General features: G+C 40.0%; 1 long non-coding RNA gene across 1 annotated transcript in view; it reads right to left on the bottom strand.

Annotated features, from left to right (window-relative positions):
• Positions 1–1,096: 1,096 nt before the first annotated feature.
• LOC129480311 (uncharacterized) overlaps positions 1,097–16,826 on the bottom strand; it is a 196,335-nt gene continuing 180,605 nt past the window's right edge. The window contains exon 3 of the long non-coding RNA XR_008656985.1: positions 1,097–1,643. This is a non-coding gene — a long non-coding RNA (uncharacterized lncRNA). The remainder of the gene's footprint in view (positions 1,644–16,826) is intronic.

Here is a 16,826-nt window from a genome sequence, read left to right as displayed (position 1 = left end):
TAACTATACGGAACGTAGTTAAGTGGGAAATTAAATAATGATAAAGGGCCAATGGTACAGAAGGTGTAATAATCTCAAGTGTGTATCCACCTAATATGAGTTTCAAAATACACAAGAAAAAATATTGGCACATTGGAAAAAAAGGAATAAAAGAAATAGAGAAATCTAAAACTATAGTTGGAGACTTCAACACTCTTCTCTCAGTAACTGGTAGAGTAAGTAGGTAGCATGTCAGTGGTATTATAGATAGTTATAGATGATCTGAACCATCAGCTCTATCATACAACTTGGTCAAATTGATATTTATAGAAAAGGCCACTCATTAGTAGATACATATTATTTGCAAATCCACAAGAAAGAATAATCATGGTAGATGATATTTTATACCATAAAATAACTCTTAACAAATTTCAAAGATTAAAAATCATGCAAAGTATGCTTGTAAGCCAGAAAACAGTTATACAAGAATAAAAAAGATACCTGAAAAATCACCAAATATGAAAAATAATATACATTTACATAACTCGTGTGTTAAAAAATAAGTCTCAGATATATTTAAAATATATTCAAATGAATTTAAGTGAAAACACAATATATAAAAATGTATGGATGCAACTAAAGCAGAACTTAGAGAAAAATTTCTATCATAAGGCCTGCTGAGAACAAAAGCATGACCTAACTAAAATCTAGCAATCTAAATGTCCTCCATAAGAAGTGGCAAATTAAATACAAAACAAATTGAATGAGGAAATACTAAGTATAAGAGTAGAAATAAAAGTAGAAATGGCAACAATAAAGGAAATGAAAAAAGGCAATTATCTGAAAATATCAATGTATTTGGTAAACCTTTTGTCATGCTGATCAAGAATAGAGAGTAAAATGTCAATATAAGGAGTGAAAGAAGGTGACAAATATCAATAAGGTAATTATGCCAATATATTTGGCAACTTAGATAAAACAGACCAATTCCTTGACAGACACAAACTACCAAACCAACTCAAGGAAAAATAGATAATTTTAATAGTCCTACATTTATCAAATAAATTGAAATTTTAGTTAAAAATCTTCCAAAGAAGAAAACCCTAGGGCCAGAATATTTTACTGGTAAATTTTAATAAACACTTGAGCATTTAAGAAAGAAATAATATGAATTCTGCACAATTTCTTTCAGAAAAATCAAATAATGTAGAAAACTTTTCACATACTCTATGAGTTCAGCATTACTGTAATACCAAGAGCAGACACAGATATTACAGAAAAAGGGAATTGTAGACCTTTTTGAACACACACACACACACCAACTTCCATGCACAAACACAAGCATACACCCTCAAAAGAATCAAATGCAGACTGTAGCAAACAAACTAAATTAAGGGATGGATAGATGGATGGATGAACAGTAGATTATAGAGATGGAAATAAACAATGCAATCCCACTGAGTGAAGTGGGGTAAAAGATCTGACCTGAGTAGTGTGGAAAACAGCGTTTGTATTTTAAAATGTAATGTTAATGACAAAATAATTTTATGTGGAGCCAGGCATGGTGACTCACACCTGTAACTCCCAGCACTTCGGGAGGCCAAGGCAGGTGGATCATTTGAGGTTAGGCATTCAAGGCCAGCCTGGCCAAAAATGATGAAACTCTGTAAACACAAAAAACACAAAAATTAGTTGGGCATGGTGGTGTGCCTCTGTAATCCTAGCTAATCTGGAGGCTGAGGCATGAGAATCGTTTGAACCTGGAGGCAGAGGTTGCAATGAGCCAAAATTATACCACTGCACTCCAGTCTGGGCGACAGAGCAAGACTCTGTCTAAAAAGAAAAAAAAAAAATATATATATATATATATATGAACACTGTAATCTAGCTGGAAAAAAATATACATATATATGTGAACACTGTACTCTAGCTGATAAATTCACTTATTACTTGGGTACAGGTTAGGAACTGACACTACTTTTAATTCATATGGCCTCTAATTTCGGTCAAAGTCAAATGAAATGACACCCAGCTTATTTAGATCTTTAACAAATATGTAAACCAATAATCACATTTTGGCACAAATTAATTTTAAGACATTTCTTGAAAATAGATACTGATTTTGTTTAGTAGAGAAGAGGGAGGTACTAGATAGTTTCCTCAACTACCCATCAAAGAAACTCCACGTATTCATAAATTGATAGGGACTGTGGAACCTTCTCTTTGGCAGCAACTGTGGAGGCTGCTAATAAAGTCACTAGTTAATGAACTATTTCTAAAGCATTGTCTCTTATTTTTTTCTTTTTCTATCTCTTTTTTTTTTTTTTTAAGATAGGATCTCACTCTGTCACCCAGGCTGGGGCACCGTGGTGCAATCGTAGCTCACCGCAACTTCAAAATCCTGGGCTCAAGTGATCATCCTACCTCCCCCTCCTGTGTAGATGGAGCTACAAGTGCACACCAACATTCCCAATTAATTTTTTATTTTTGTAGAGATTGGGTCTTGCTATGTTTCTCAGGCTGGCCTTGAACTCACAGGCTTAAGCAATCCTCCTGGTTAGGCCTCCCAAAATTCTGGGATTATAGACATGAGCCTTGGCACCCAGCCATGGTCTCCTATTAAAGCCACTGAGCAAACATGGATAGCATTAAGAGAAATACCTAATGTAGATGACGGGTTGATGGGTGCAGCAAACCACCATGGCACATGTATACCTATGTAACAAACCTGCACGTTCTGCACATATATCTCAGGACTTAAAGTATAATAATAAAAAATAAATAAATAAATAAATAAATAAATAAATATAAATTAAAAAAAGAATAACAAATATTTATGTGTTTATTTGATTAAAGACTGACCCATACTTCTTAAAAATATAGCCTTTTATTAAAATAAAATTGACCAACAGGAAAATAATATATAAAAATCTAATATTTACTATTGTTTAAAACCGAAGTTATGTGGATTCTGACAGATGATGTACAGCAAACAGTGTGAGTAATAGAGCCAAATAACACACATACAAAATAAAAAGATGAGTTTTTTTCTTCATAATTACATCTTTAATTGTATTTATTATAAACCTAGAGCAACAGTTCTTAAAGTGCACTTCAAATTTTAAAATATGCAGTACACAGAGTTTATGGTACTATCAAAGTCTTTGTTTTATAAGCCTGTTTCCTCATCTTAAGCCTAAATTGCTTTCATAAGGTTAAAGGAAAGATCAACACTTTCTAGGAGGAGCTAACTGATCTTTAACTGAGAGCAGTTCTCCATATTAAATGTTAAAATTGTAGTTCACTGCAATAATAATGTTTTATATATATATATGATGTAGTTTAACTGGAGGAAAAACCAAATAATCAAGAAAGTGTGGAAAAATATGTCTTCCCCTTCAACCAAAAAGAAACAACCTCAAAGTAATGGCTAAGAGAAAACCATACACAAAATGGATTATCTAATAAAAGTTAAGTAAAAACATAAGAAACTATTACCTTCTTTAGAAATGTAGGTAAGATCATTAGCCTGTGCTCTGACTATATATCTAAACATAGACTTTATGAACATAGCTGACCATTTCTGGAACTGGATTTTATCTCAGTTTCTTATTTAGTGATTACAGTGTATTTATATATATGTATGTGCTTGGTTACAGGTAATGATTTGCAAAAAGAATATTTGCTAATATTTCAACGATGTATAAATGTTACTTTCACTAGGAAATACACAACTAATGAAGAAAACGTGTTATTGGTTCTCATATTCAGAAATTAAATACAGAAATGGAAAGTATGCCATAAATATACAATGTTGTAGAACACATATTTTTATTATTATCTAACATAAAATTATGTTTTACTATCTTTCATATTGTTAAATCTGCAATAAAGAGAAAGTCAATATTCCTTTTACCACTTGGTTTACTTTTATGTTAGTTTTAATTTTATTGAGATATCCATCCGAAGCAGTGTTAACACTCCAATAACTCACTTCTGCATGTAAGTAAAAGGTTATGGAGAGATGGAAAGCTAAGAAAAATTTGCATTTTGGGTTGTTCCAAAGTTTTCACCCTCAAATCTAATACACAGAACAAAAAATAGTTACCCAAACACTGTACCTCTTGGTGGTTCAAATAAATCAGGTTTCTTACCGTCAGTGGGAGGTGGGGAAACTGGATAAAGCATAATACATTAAAATTGGGCTTTTCCACGCATTTAGAAATACATCTCTTTTTACTGCTTTTGATTTTGGATTATCTATTTATTTAAATGGAAATACAGCCAGATATATAAAAATATTAATATACTTTACATTTTATTGGGGCTGCTTTGTTTTTTAATCTCTTAGAGAACAGAAATACAGGTTGCATAGTTAAGTAAACAAAATAAAAAATACATACTTGTGGCAGGTCTATATGCATTAAATTTGTTCCTTTCAAAAGATACATCTAAACAACTGAAGTTTCAAACAAATTTTTAGTGATTAGTCACTTCCTATATAGAAATATAGTTGCTTTCTATTTTCAAGAAGACCATAATAAATATATAGAAAGAAGCCAATGGTTCTAGGACAATTTTTATTTGACTGCTTTATTATGAGTGTATAGACTTTATTAGATAGAACTCTCTGTTAGCTGTGAGTTGCAGAGAGCAGAAAAAAACATTATTTGAACAAATTAGGCTATATATATATTTTTCCTCAAAGGTGTGATGGCTTTATAATATCATAAGAAAACAAAGTTTCTCTTTCTGCTGTCCCATTCTTAGTGTGTTTCCTAAAGGTTCTGTTAGCCACTGTAGCAAGATGGCAAAAAATAGATCATGGCTGAAATATAATACAAGTAAAAGTATCATTTATCAGAACAATAATATGAGGTTTTTGGATGACTCTCACTCAACGGGTGACCCAGAGGATAGGATCTTTCTTCTTAGTAGACTTGTCTTCTTCAGCTTTAGACACAGATGTGGCATGCCTCATCTGGGCTCACATTCTGTTGGTTAGAACTATGCCTAATTCTAGTTAGAAAGAAAGAGATTGGGAAGGAAGGCAAAAGGCACAGGACAGCTGAGTGACTGCCTTGATACAATTCATTGGAAGGCCCTCTCAGTAACTGCTCCATATACTTCTTTGGTCAAATGTGGTTGATTTAAAAACCACCATTCTTAAGGAGGCTGAGAAAAATATTTTTTGTCTTTTTGGTTGTTTGCTTTTTTGTTTTATTTTTGGCTGAGCACATTTTCAACCCATATATAACTGAACTTTGCATAATCAGAAAAAGGAAAAAAGATGGATGTTCATTAAACAACCAAGAGCTGTGCCCAAAACCACATCTACAGGACTGATTGTGCTACAGATAGCCACAGCCTGTAAAATTGGATGTATTCTTCTTTATTGCCATTGATGTCATCAGTACTTTATTATATCTCAGAGCAGTAATTTCTACTTTATATTCATGAACAGTCAATTATTATCTGACTTTCTAATATACAGTTTAATTATTAGTACAACCTTCCACTCACTTGCAATGGCAGAAAAAGAGCTATTGATCTTCAAATAGGAAAATGAAGACATTTATGTTCCAGAAAATTTATTGGAAAAATTACAGCCTTCTTTATTGATATATACAAAATGAATATATCAACTAGTTATGACTCTCAATACACCTCCATAATAAGCCTTGCATAGGATGTAAGTACTTTAAAATAGCAATAACACAGCATAAAGAATACACAAAAGTTGTAGAGTCTCATTGTTATCAAGTTAGGTATTATAAGAGAAGACATAAACTGGTAAATTAATGACCCATTCTTATGAAATTCCTAAGTCTTTCAGGCTTCTGATATTCCTCTCCAACAATAATCCATCTGGCCACTTATATCTGGAGATATCCACATGTCTTCCAATGGCCATAATTTGAATGTGTTGAGTGTGTCCATAGGAGCTGATTTGTCATTGAGTTACAGTTTGCATCTGTTCACCAGGCATCCTATTCAAGTAGCATACAGCCCTATTTTCACTTTTAAAAGTATCTCTGGTAGAATAATAATTTTAATGGCCACCCAGATATAAATCATGGACAGAGTCATGTGCTCACATAGGTTCTTTGTGGAATAGGCTCTGTGGTTTTGAGATTCTCTGTTCTCTTGATTCACACTGCAGTACCAGGTAACTAAAATATAAGGCAGATACAATCACAAATGAATCTCCTAAAACTCTTAGTACTAATAACAAAAATAATATTAGTTACATCCATCAGGTAAGCATATCCGTAACAGTTCAACTGGGTTACAGTGTTTTGTAATCTGTGAGTCTGCAAAGTCAGCATTAACCCAGCCTAGAGCAGGGATTCTCAAATTTTCATATAAATATAAATAACTCTGGAATTTTTTAAAATCCAGATTCTGATTCATTATGCCTGGGATGAGAATTGATATTCTGCATTTCTAGCAAGAGTCTAGTTGATGTAGATGAGCTCATAAACAGATGACATACTGGCCTAGTCTATTCCAAGGTAATTAATTTGGGTTCCAAAAAATCAGGTGGTGTTACTTATCAAAATTAAATAGCCATACTAGTGTATTCTTTGAATTCAGGTGTTTTGTTTTGGTACATAAAAGATGAGAGGTAAGTTGAGTTGAGCAAATGTTAGGTAGTTTAAACAAAAGATATTTATGTTCTCACAATTCTGGAGGCTAGATCCCAAGATCAAGGTTTTAGTCGAGTTGGTTTTTCTGAGGATGTTATCTCCTTGGCTTATATAATAGCCTTCTTCTTTCTGTGTCTTCTGTATATGTGTCTGTGTCCTAAACTCCTCTTCTTATAAGGATATCGGTCATATCGGATTAGGACCCACCATAATAACTTCATTTTAATTTATTTACTTCTTTAAAAACTGTGTCTCTAAATGCATTCATATTCTAATTACTGGGAATCAGGATTTCAACATATAAATTTGGAAGTGGACAAAATTGGGTCCATAACAAGAGTATTATGTAACTTTTTTGGACATACAAAGTCAAGCACAATTTTTTCTTTTGAGTAGTCTTCTGAAGAGTATGGAAATATTTATAATAATTTTAAAAATTCAAGGGTTGATATTTTTAATTACCTCATAACAGCACATTTTCTTCAGGTTTTGATTTTTTCAATGCAAAATTATTAAATAAATGTGAGTATTTTCTTTAGGTTGAAGCTTAGACTGAAGAGAGAATACTCATTGGGATAAAATCTATATGACGTTGATATCAGATAGGGCCAATTGTGTTGTAGTAGAAAGAGTGGAATTTTTAACTAAACTGCTATTATTTAATAAATGGCCATAGGGAATTATTAAGACAGCATACATATGATAAAGTATAGTAGGTATATTTTAAGATGTGGAAAAGACTGAAGGAAATATTATACAATAGAAAGAGGATGAGCTTTGTCTTTACAGCTGTGTAAATATGGGCAACTCGTTTCACTTTTTTAAACTACTGTAACACTTTGTGTAAAATGAAGATTACAAAGCTTAAATTGAATAAATTTTACACATGTATTTATGTAATTGTCCTTATATATAATAAAGTCTCAAATATTAGTGTCAAATTATGACTTTTATGGTAGAAACTCATCCTATTTTCTACCATTATAAGATTTACACATTTTTCAAATTATATTATATATATACGATGACTGCAAAAAAAAATCCCACAAAAATCATGATGAAAAATAGCAAATTAAATATACAGGCAGAGTAAAATTCTAGCCAAAGTCTGTAACTTCACCATGTATAAAAACTTATAAATAACTACCTGAAGCCTAATGTTATTTTTATGTTCATTAATAATCAAGGATGTTTTACATTTTCTGCTTCCAAGGGCAGGTTGGTAAAGCAGAAATAAAATAAAAGGGGTGTAAGGGAAATGACTGCACTTTAGTCAGGAGTAGGCCAAGGCAGACTTCCGCCGCAGTATGACTCAGTGGGTTTAGAGCGCAGGTGCACAACTCCACAGATTATGTAAGCACGCCACATGAGGCCCATTAGGTAATCACCCACATGAGCTCCTGCTTGGCTCAGAGCCACTATTATCCAGAGAAGGTATAATTACCCCGGCAACGCTGTACATATGGCTCACTCATGCCCACAGCTCATGCCCAGGCTCGCTCGCACCCAGAAAGAGAGTAAAGCCATGTGAAAACTGTCTATGATTCCTTGAGTGTTTTTCCAGCTACCTGCCAATCACCCACTGACTCTCCTCGGACCTCAGTTAGAACCTGACAATTGGCGTTACAAACAAGATCCCGAGATGACTGAGCATTCAGTCCTTGCTGATTCTGGGTCAGCCATGTGGCCACAACATGGGTTATGGTACCCCATGGCAGCTCTGCTGCTCAGATGGGCTCCGATGGAAACCTAGGGGGATAGATGGGTCCCTTGTGAGCATGGAGAAGGTACTGAAGCAGCTGTAAGCACAGAACACTGAGAAGGGGTGAGCTTTTGCCAGCAGAGTTGGATGGGCATTTTTGACTGCACTATGAGAAGTACACACACAGTCCCTGAGGGAAGCAGTTAAGGTAAGGGCTCTCCAGGCACAGATAGGGTGCCTGGAGGCCTGGCAACATAGTTCAGAAAAGGAATTAGAGGCTGCTGTGAAGGCAGATTTGGGTCCATCCTCTTGGCTGGAGACCTACGTTTGGTCTAATACTGAAGAGGATGAACCCCCATTGTGGGCTCACCCAATGGTCCATCAGAAGGTAGATCATGAACAGCTGTTGTGGCTCCAAGGGCAGGCTCAGGGACCCCCACACTGTAATACAACATACTTCATATACTGCCTGTGCCCCAACTGAGTTACAGGAATTAGGCAAGCAGTGCTGCCAGCATCCAGGGGAACTTCTGCCTGCCTGGATGCTTCTTTTGTGGGATGAGGGAGCAGATAATATCTCTTGTTCTGCCTCTGAAATGGAAAAGCTGGCCTCTATCACAACTCACCCTTCTCTCCATCAGCAATTGCAGGTGAGCAGGCGGTTGGCACAAAGGAAAGGTGACCACACCCTGAATGAGTGGCTATGGGCAGCCATATGGATTGTGTGGAATGACACTGGTGAAACACCTGCAACCATGAGTAAATGGCAGTTGTATGCAGATTTGGTGCAAGTCATCCGGGAGATGGGTATGAGGCAGGCTATGATTGACCTGAACACCAGGAGGCCAGATGATGAACTTTTCACCTCCCACATGAGGAATCTTGTGTTGGGTTCTGTGCTCCTCAATGCCTTTGGCTTCCTAGATGCTGTCCTACACATGCGCAAGGTGCCACATACGTGAAGTAACCACTGCTATGGAGGCACTCTGGGAAGCAGAAGGCCATGAACGGGACCAAGGGGTCCAACAGTAAAGAAGGGGATGATACCCCACCCACAAGGGTGTCCCCATGGGAGAAAAAGGGACCCCAACAAGTGACATGCTTAACAGACGTGGATAGATTTTATTTTGGCCAGGGTTGACTGACAGAAAATAGACAAGCAGCCTAATGAAGTACTCTTAACTTTGTGGAGACAATTGTCTCCAGAGCTGCAATTCCAGAAAATGCCCAAGGGAAAGAATGACATTGCTGCATAACCCAGTACCCCTAGGCGTTTCAGCTCAAAGACTACTTGTTGCAGCCAGGTGGAAATGTAGAGCCTTTTCTGTTTGATTAGGGAACTGGCCAAGGTGCCTGTCTTGGGGGGACACTGGATGACCAGAGGCCAGATGTGGAATTAGCAATCCACTGATCCCTCACCAATGTACAGCAGGTGATGGCCCTGGTGGATACTGGTGCAGATTGCAGCCTTGTTTATGGGAACCTGGATAAGTTTCTGGGCAAACCTGCTTACGCTGATGATTATGGAGCTTGGTCAGTGAAAGTGAAAGTATCTCTGCACCTTGGCATCGGCCATTTAGCTCCCCATTTATATGCTGTGTATGTCTCTCCCATACTGGAATATATTCTGGTGGAAGACGTTATACATGGCCTGGTGTTACAATCCACAGCCGGGGAATTCAGAGTCTGAATGCCTGTGATAAAGCCAGTGCTGCATGGACATACATATCACCAGCCTCAGGTCCCGCCACAACCCCGATGGGTCACTACGACCCATAAATACCATTTGCTGGATGGGCATATGGAGATAACTGAGACAATTAAAAAGCTGGAGGAGATGCAGATAGTGTGTGGCACCCACTGCCCCTACAATTCTCCAGTGTCATCAGTTAGAAAGCCTGATAGAACTTGGTGGATGACGGTTGACTATCAGGAACTGAATAAAATTTCCCTTTGCATGCAGCTGTACCGTCAATCATGGATTTGATGGACCATTTGATGACGGAACTGGGACAATACCACTATGTAGTGGACTTGGCCAATGAATTTTTCTCCATAGACATCGCTCCAGGGAGCCAGGAACAGTTTGCCTTCACGTGGGACAGGCGACAATGGAGTTTTACAGTGTTGCCACAGCACTATGTGCGTAGCCTCACCTTATATCACCGTCTAGTTACCACGGATTTAGCCACCTGGCAATGTCCAGAAGGGGTACGCCTGTTCCATTATATTGATGAGATAATGTTAACCTCTGATTCTCTCGCAGATTTAGAAGCAGCAGCGCCCCTCTTGAGGCAACATTTGGCAGCATGCAGTTGGGCCATCAACGAATCCAAGGTGCAAGGGCCTGGATAATTTGCCAAGATTTTGGGACCTATCTGGTCAAGTAAGACAAAGGCCATCCCAGAGGGTATCATTGATAAGATTCAGGCATATCCCCGGCCTACCATGGTGAAGCAGCTGCAAACTTTTGTGGGCTTCCTGGGATACTGGCGGGCATTTGTGCCCTGTTTAACTCAAATGATAAAACCATTGCATTGGTTAACAAAGAAGGGAGCCACCTGGGATTGGGATGATGCAGTTGAGACCACCATTCTGGCAGACTAGTGAGTTCTTCCGCAGGCACAAACCCTATGAGCAGTTGACAAGGGGCGCCCATTTGAGCTGGATGTGCATGTGACCACAGATGTTTCGGTCGGGACCTGTGGCAGAGAACAGAGCACTTGAGAACACCAGGAGGCTTGTGGTCCCAATTATGGAAGGGAGCTTAGCTCCAGTATGCCCTGATAGAGTAACAGCTAGTAGCTAGATATGCCACCCTTCAGGCTTGTGAGAGTGTGACAGCATGGGCTGCAGTTGTTTTGTGGATGACTTAGCTGATAGTGATATGGGTGCGTTCATGTGTAATGACCTCCCACACTGGGACGGCACAGACATCAAGTTTGGCAAAGTGGGGCACCTACTTGCAGCAGCAGAGTATGCTGAATACGAGCCCCCTAGCAGCAGAGTTGCAAGAGGTCTTGGGACCTGTAATCCTAATGCAAGATAAGGCCATGGTGCCTGAGGCACCCCTAGACTCTGAGCCTTCACCATTTAAGGATGGGCATCCCTTCATTCCTGATGGGTTATGGTACACCAATGGGTCATGGTACACAAACCACGGCCAGGGAATTTAGACTGTGAACGTGTGAGATAAAGCCAGTGCAGCCTCAGGTCCTGCCACAACCCCGACCGGTTACTACCACCCGTCAATACTGTTTGCTGGGTGGTCATATGGAGATAACTGAGACAATTAAAAAGCTGGAGGAGGTGCAGATAGTGCATGGCACCCACAGCCCCTACAATTCTCCAGTGTGGCCAGTTAGAAAGCTTGATAGAACTTGGTGGATGACAACGGACTATCAGAACTGAATGAAGTTTCCCTTTCCATGCAGCTGTGCCATCAATCATGGATTTGATGGACCATTTGATGACAGAACGGGGACAGTACAACTATGTAGTGGACTTGGCCAATGCATTTTTCTCCATAGACATTGCTCCAGAGAGCCAGGAACAGTTTGCCTTCACGTGGCTTCATGTAGCTGAGGTGCTACTGCTGCCTGGACCTCTGTTGCAGTCCAACCTAGTACTAACACCATATGGTTTGAAGCTAGGTGTGGACAAAGTAGCCAATGGGCTACTTAGAGTAATATGAATGGTGATGACCAAGGAGGTGACATCTATGGTAATCTGTACTGATATCTAGGTGGTTTATCGAGGCTTAACCTTGTAGTTAACTACCTGGAAAATACAGAAGTGGCTAGCTGGCGATGGACCCATTTGGGGCCAAACCATGTGGCAAGACCTTTGGGAAATGGTTCATCAGAAAGAGGTAAAAATTATTTATCATGTGTCAGGCCATATGCCTTTGGCCACTCCCAGCAACAATGAGGCAGATGTCTTGGCCAAGGTCTGATGGTTACAGTCGGCACCTACATGAGATGTGGCCTTGGGGCTACACTGGAAACTGGGACATGTAGGGGGTAAACTGATGCAACAGGCCAATAAGTGTTGGGGCCTGTCCCTGCCCATGCAAGACATTTGGAAGTCTTGTCAGAAATGCCCAGCATGTGCTCACGTATACCCTAAACGGAGGCTGCTGCCCAGTGTTACACAACAAGTGATGATAAAATGAGCCCCCTTGACTGGGTAGAAAGTAGACTACAACAGGCTGCTGCCAAAGCCGCAAGGGTATATGCATGTACTAACAGCTGTGGACACGGCCATAGGCCTGTTGTTCACCTACCCTTGCAGGGTGGCTGACCAACGGCATCTGGGCCCTGCAACACAATGTGTCTGGTATGGTCGCCCTCTGGTCTTTGAGAGTGATAGGGGAACACATTTCACTGGACAACACGTACAACAATGGAAACAACAAATGGACATAAAGTGGGAACTTCATGTGCCATTAAACCCCAAGCTACGGGTATGATTGAGAGATATATACGGCTCTTGAAGAATGGGTTATGCTTGCATGTCACAGCCCCATCTTTGCAGGGCTGCAGTTCCAGGCTGGACTTGGTGTTCCAAACTGTGAACGAATGTCCACGGAAAGGGAGCCCAGCCCCAGTGGAGGCTTTGTTACACCGGGGTGCTACCCCCATTCAGTCACAGATACATACAAAGGATGACCTCCTCCAACCAGGTATGGGGATGAACAATAACCTGTTGTTGCCTGACCCAAAGCCCCTGAAGGCAGGGAAGCAGAAAACCTTGCTCTGGCCATGGAGCCTTCAAGCCCCCCACTGCTGGCGGTTGGCCAACGGAGCTGACTTTGGGACAGATACAGGACTCAAAGGAACCATGGGGAGCTGAGAAGGTATAGTACCATCTCCCAGGGCAAAAGCACTTGGTGGCTGCATTGTTATCCAGGGATGAGAGGTTAGCCTGTATTTTGCCTAAGGAATGTGATTTTGCTCTGTTAGTACCTGTGCCTGCTCTGTCATTTTGACCATAAGTTAACATGCTCCCACTGCATAATGGACTGGGCCAATATCTATGCTATGGTGACAGATGTTTTAAACTGTTGGATCTGCACCACCCTTCCAGCAGCAGCGCTTGCCTTGACACATACATTCTGCATTTGCAGAGAACCAGGCATGGCTGGAGACCTGGGGTCCCATGGCTGACACCTGGACTGCAACGTGGCAGGGTTTGGACAAAAGATGCCATAAGACCCATGGCACACCCAACCCCTGGCTGGCCCATAGCGTTTATGATGGGTGGGGCAGGCTAGGGAGGGAACATGTAGTACACCTGGCCCAGGTGCTGTGGTACATAGAGCAATACTGGGGTAAGACCACTGTGGTATGGGTGCCCATCACAGCCTGTGTAAACATAACATATGTCACCACACCGTAGGTATGGTGGAACAAGTGGCCCCACCAAGGTTGGGCTCTAGTGGATTTTATGCCCCCTGGGAGTTTATGGGTTTGTGGGAACACAGGATGGCCTTACCTATCAGTGGACTGGACTGGACATTGTACCTGGGTGTGGCCTTATGTACCTGCCACTGTTCCCCCCACATTGTCCAGATGCCCACATAACTGGGAGGCACTACACTCTCAGTTTTTGTGAGTGCAACAAGCCACCTGTGGTTCTATCCCTTGGCAATGACTATCCCTGGAGCGGGTGTCATAACTGTAGAAGCACAAGTCACTGCTCTTGAAGAACATACTGCTCAGGCTCTGAATTACACCCAAGTGGCCCTCCTCCTGTTAACAGATGAGGTTGATCAGATCAGAAAAGTGGTGTTGCAAAACCAAATGGCCTTAGACATAACTGCTTCCCAAGGAGATGCCTGTGCCCTTTTAGTAACACAATGGTGTATCTTTGTCCCTGACAATCAGCAGGACATAACAGCAGCCGGGAAAGGATCTCATGGGAGATTAAGCCAGTCAAGAGCCTTACTAACAGCTCTCTGCAGAGACGGTGGGCATCCCTGGGCTCTGGCCTATGCTGGGCCCTTGTAGTCATAAGTAGCATAGCTGGGATCCTAGTAGTGAGCTGTTTCTCTCTGTATTGTTATTGTGGGTTATGGATTCAGGGCTCTGCCCTATGGACACATGTCCCTGCCCGGAGGACGCCCTCTACGTAGGGGGTGAAGTGAAAGGGAAATGGCTGTGCTTTAGTCAGGAGTAGGAGGAGGGCAGCCTTCCCACACAGCATGACTCAGTGGGTTTGGAGTTCAGGCACACAATCCTGCACATTATGTAACCACACCACGTGAGGCACATTAGGTGATCACCCATGTGAGCTCGTGCTTGGCTAGGAGCCACTATTGTCTGTACGAAGTATAATTACCCTGTTAATGCTGTACATATATCTCACTCATGCCCACAGCTCATGCCCAGTCTCGCTTGCACCCAGAGAGAGTAAAGCCATGTCAAAACTGTCTAGGATTCCTTGCGTGTTTTTCCAGTTACCTGCCACTCACCCACCGACTCCCCTAAGACCTCAGTTAGAACCTGACAAGGGAAGAAAGGGAAATGTGTTGACACATTAATTGGGTTTCAATGTTTTAAAAAAGTAGGTTCGGGCAATTGACTTGTTAGGAGAAATTTTGCTTGAGATATGAAAACCTGGGTCATTTGGTTTCTAAAGGCAGAAACCAAACCTATTTCTTATTTCTAAATAACAGATAGGTAAAGCTGTGATACCTAACCTTTTGTGCACCAGGGACTGGTTTCCTGGAAGAGCTTTTTCATGGACCAGGGTTGAGGGGAGGGATGGTTTTGGGATGATTCAAGCACATTACACTTATTGTGTACTTTATGTTATTATTACATTGTAATATATAATAAAATAATTATACAACTCACCATAATGTAGAATCAGTGGGAGCCCTGATCTTGCTTCTCTGCAACTAGACTGTCCTATCTGGGGGTGATAGGTGACAGTGACAGATCATCAGGCATTAGATTTTCATAAAGAACACACAATCTAGATGCCTCACATTGCACAGTTCACAATAGGACTCACACTCCTATGAGAATCTAATGCTGCTGTTGATCTGACAGGAGTGAGAGCTCAGGCGATAATGCTAGCAATGGGATGGGGCTGCAAATACAGATGAAGCTTCATTTGCTAAACTGCCACTCACCTCCTGCTGTGTGGCCTGGTTTCTAACAGGCCACGGACCAGTACTCAGGGTTAGGGACTCTTGAGGTAAAGGACCACGTGATACAAGCAAACTATAAAATTGACTTTGGATAAGTGAGTAGAAATATTATTAGACAGAGACAAATAATCTTAGATACTAGAAAATATAAATAAATATCCTGTTCCCCTTCTTCCTGGGCTGATACCTGAGAGGGGAGAGTATAAGATTAAAATTGCAGATACGTTTAGAGGAACTGAGAATAAAGACATTGCCACAGTATTTTTATGAAGCCAGTGGAAGTAGTGAGTTTTTGAGAGAGGTTTTTAATACTAACATTGTGCAGAGATAGTGGCAGAGTGAGTCTAATCAAAAAGTCTTGAGATCATTTGCCTTCAAAACCTCTATACCTGCATGCAGTTTCCCCTGCTTGCAAATGAAAAATCCCAATTATCCATACCACCAGTTGAACCACTAGCGCTCATTCTAGAAACATAGTGAAAATATAAACCACTATTAAAGAAAAAGGATGAGGTTTATCCCATTGATAGTAGTGAGAAACAGAGAATGGCTTTGGGCCAGATAACCTATGAATTAATTGTAATAGACTATTCCTATGCCTAAATTACATGACAACTAAAGAATTAGTGCAAGCTAAGTGAACATGTTAAGCACTGGAAATCTCTGAATTTAACTTAATTTGGCTAATTTATATTTCATAATACAAAAATGGGAGCTTTTGCTAAAATAAAGGGGGAATTACATAGAAATACAAAATGTTAAGCTTCCTGTTAGGGCTATGTTAAAAACTAATGTTAGAGATTTTCACACCTGAGTTGATTTGACTGCAACACTTTTACTTACTAGATCTTGGAGTCAACTTTTAGATTATGTTTAATGAAATGTAATCTTTATTACTTTGTTTGGGCTACAATAACAAAATACTACAGTCTGGGTGGCTTAAACAACAGAAATTTGTTTTCTCATAGTCTGGAAGCTAGATGTCCAAGGTCAAGGTGCCCTCAGAGCTCATTTCCAGTAAGGCCTCTTTTCCTGGCCTGTACATGGCCATTTTCTCATCGTGTCTTCATGTGGGATTTCTGTGTGTGCAAACACAGAAAACTCTCTGATATCTTTTCATCTTCTTATAAAGAAACTAGTCTTATTAAATTAGGTCTCCATCGGCATAACTAGTTTAACCTTAATTACCACTTTAAGGGCCCTATATCCAAATACAGTCACATTCGGGGTTGAAGTTTCAAGATATAAATTTGAGGAAACACAATTTAGTCTAAACCATTACTTCCAAGACTTTAAAAGTAGATTCTAAAAAGTAAAAGTCTCCTCATAGTATTTT

Source organism: Symphalangus syndactylus, chromosome 4 (genome assembly GCF_028878055.3).
Source record: "Symphalangus syndactylus isolate Jambi chromosome 4, NHGRI_mSymSyn1-v2.1_pri, whole genome shotgun sequence".
Classification (NCBI taxonomy): domain Eukaryota; kingdom Metazoa; phylum Chordata; class Mammalia; order Primates; family Hylobatidae; genus Symphalangus; species Symphalangus syndactylus.
The sequence above is the reverse complement of the archived record's forward strand: the minus strand, read 5'-3'. Positions and strand labels throughout refer to the sequence as shown.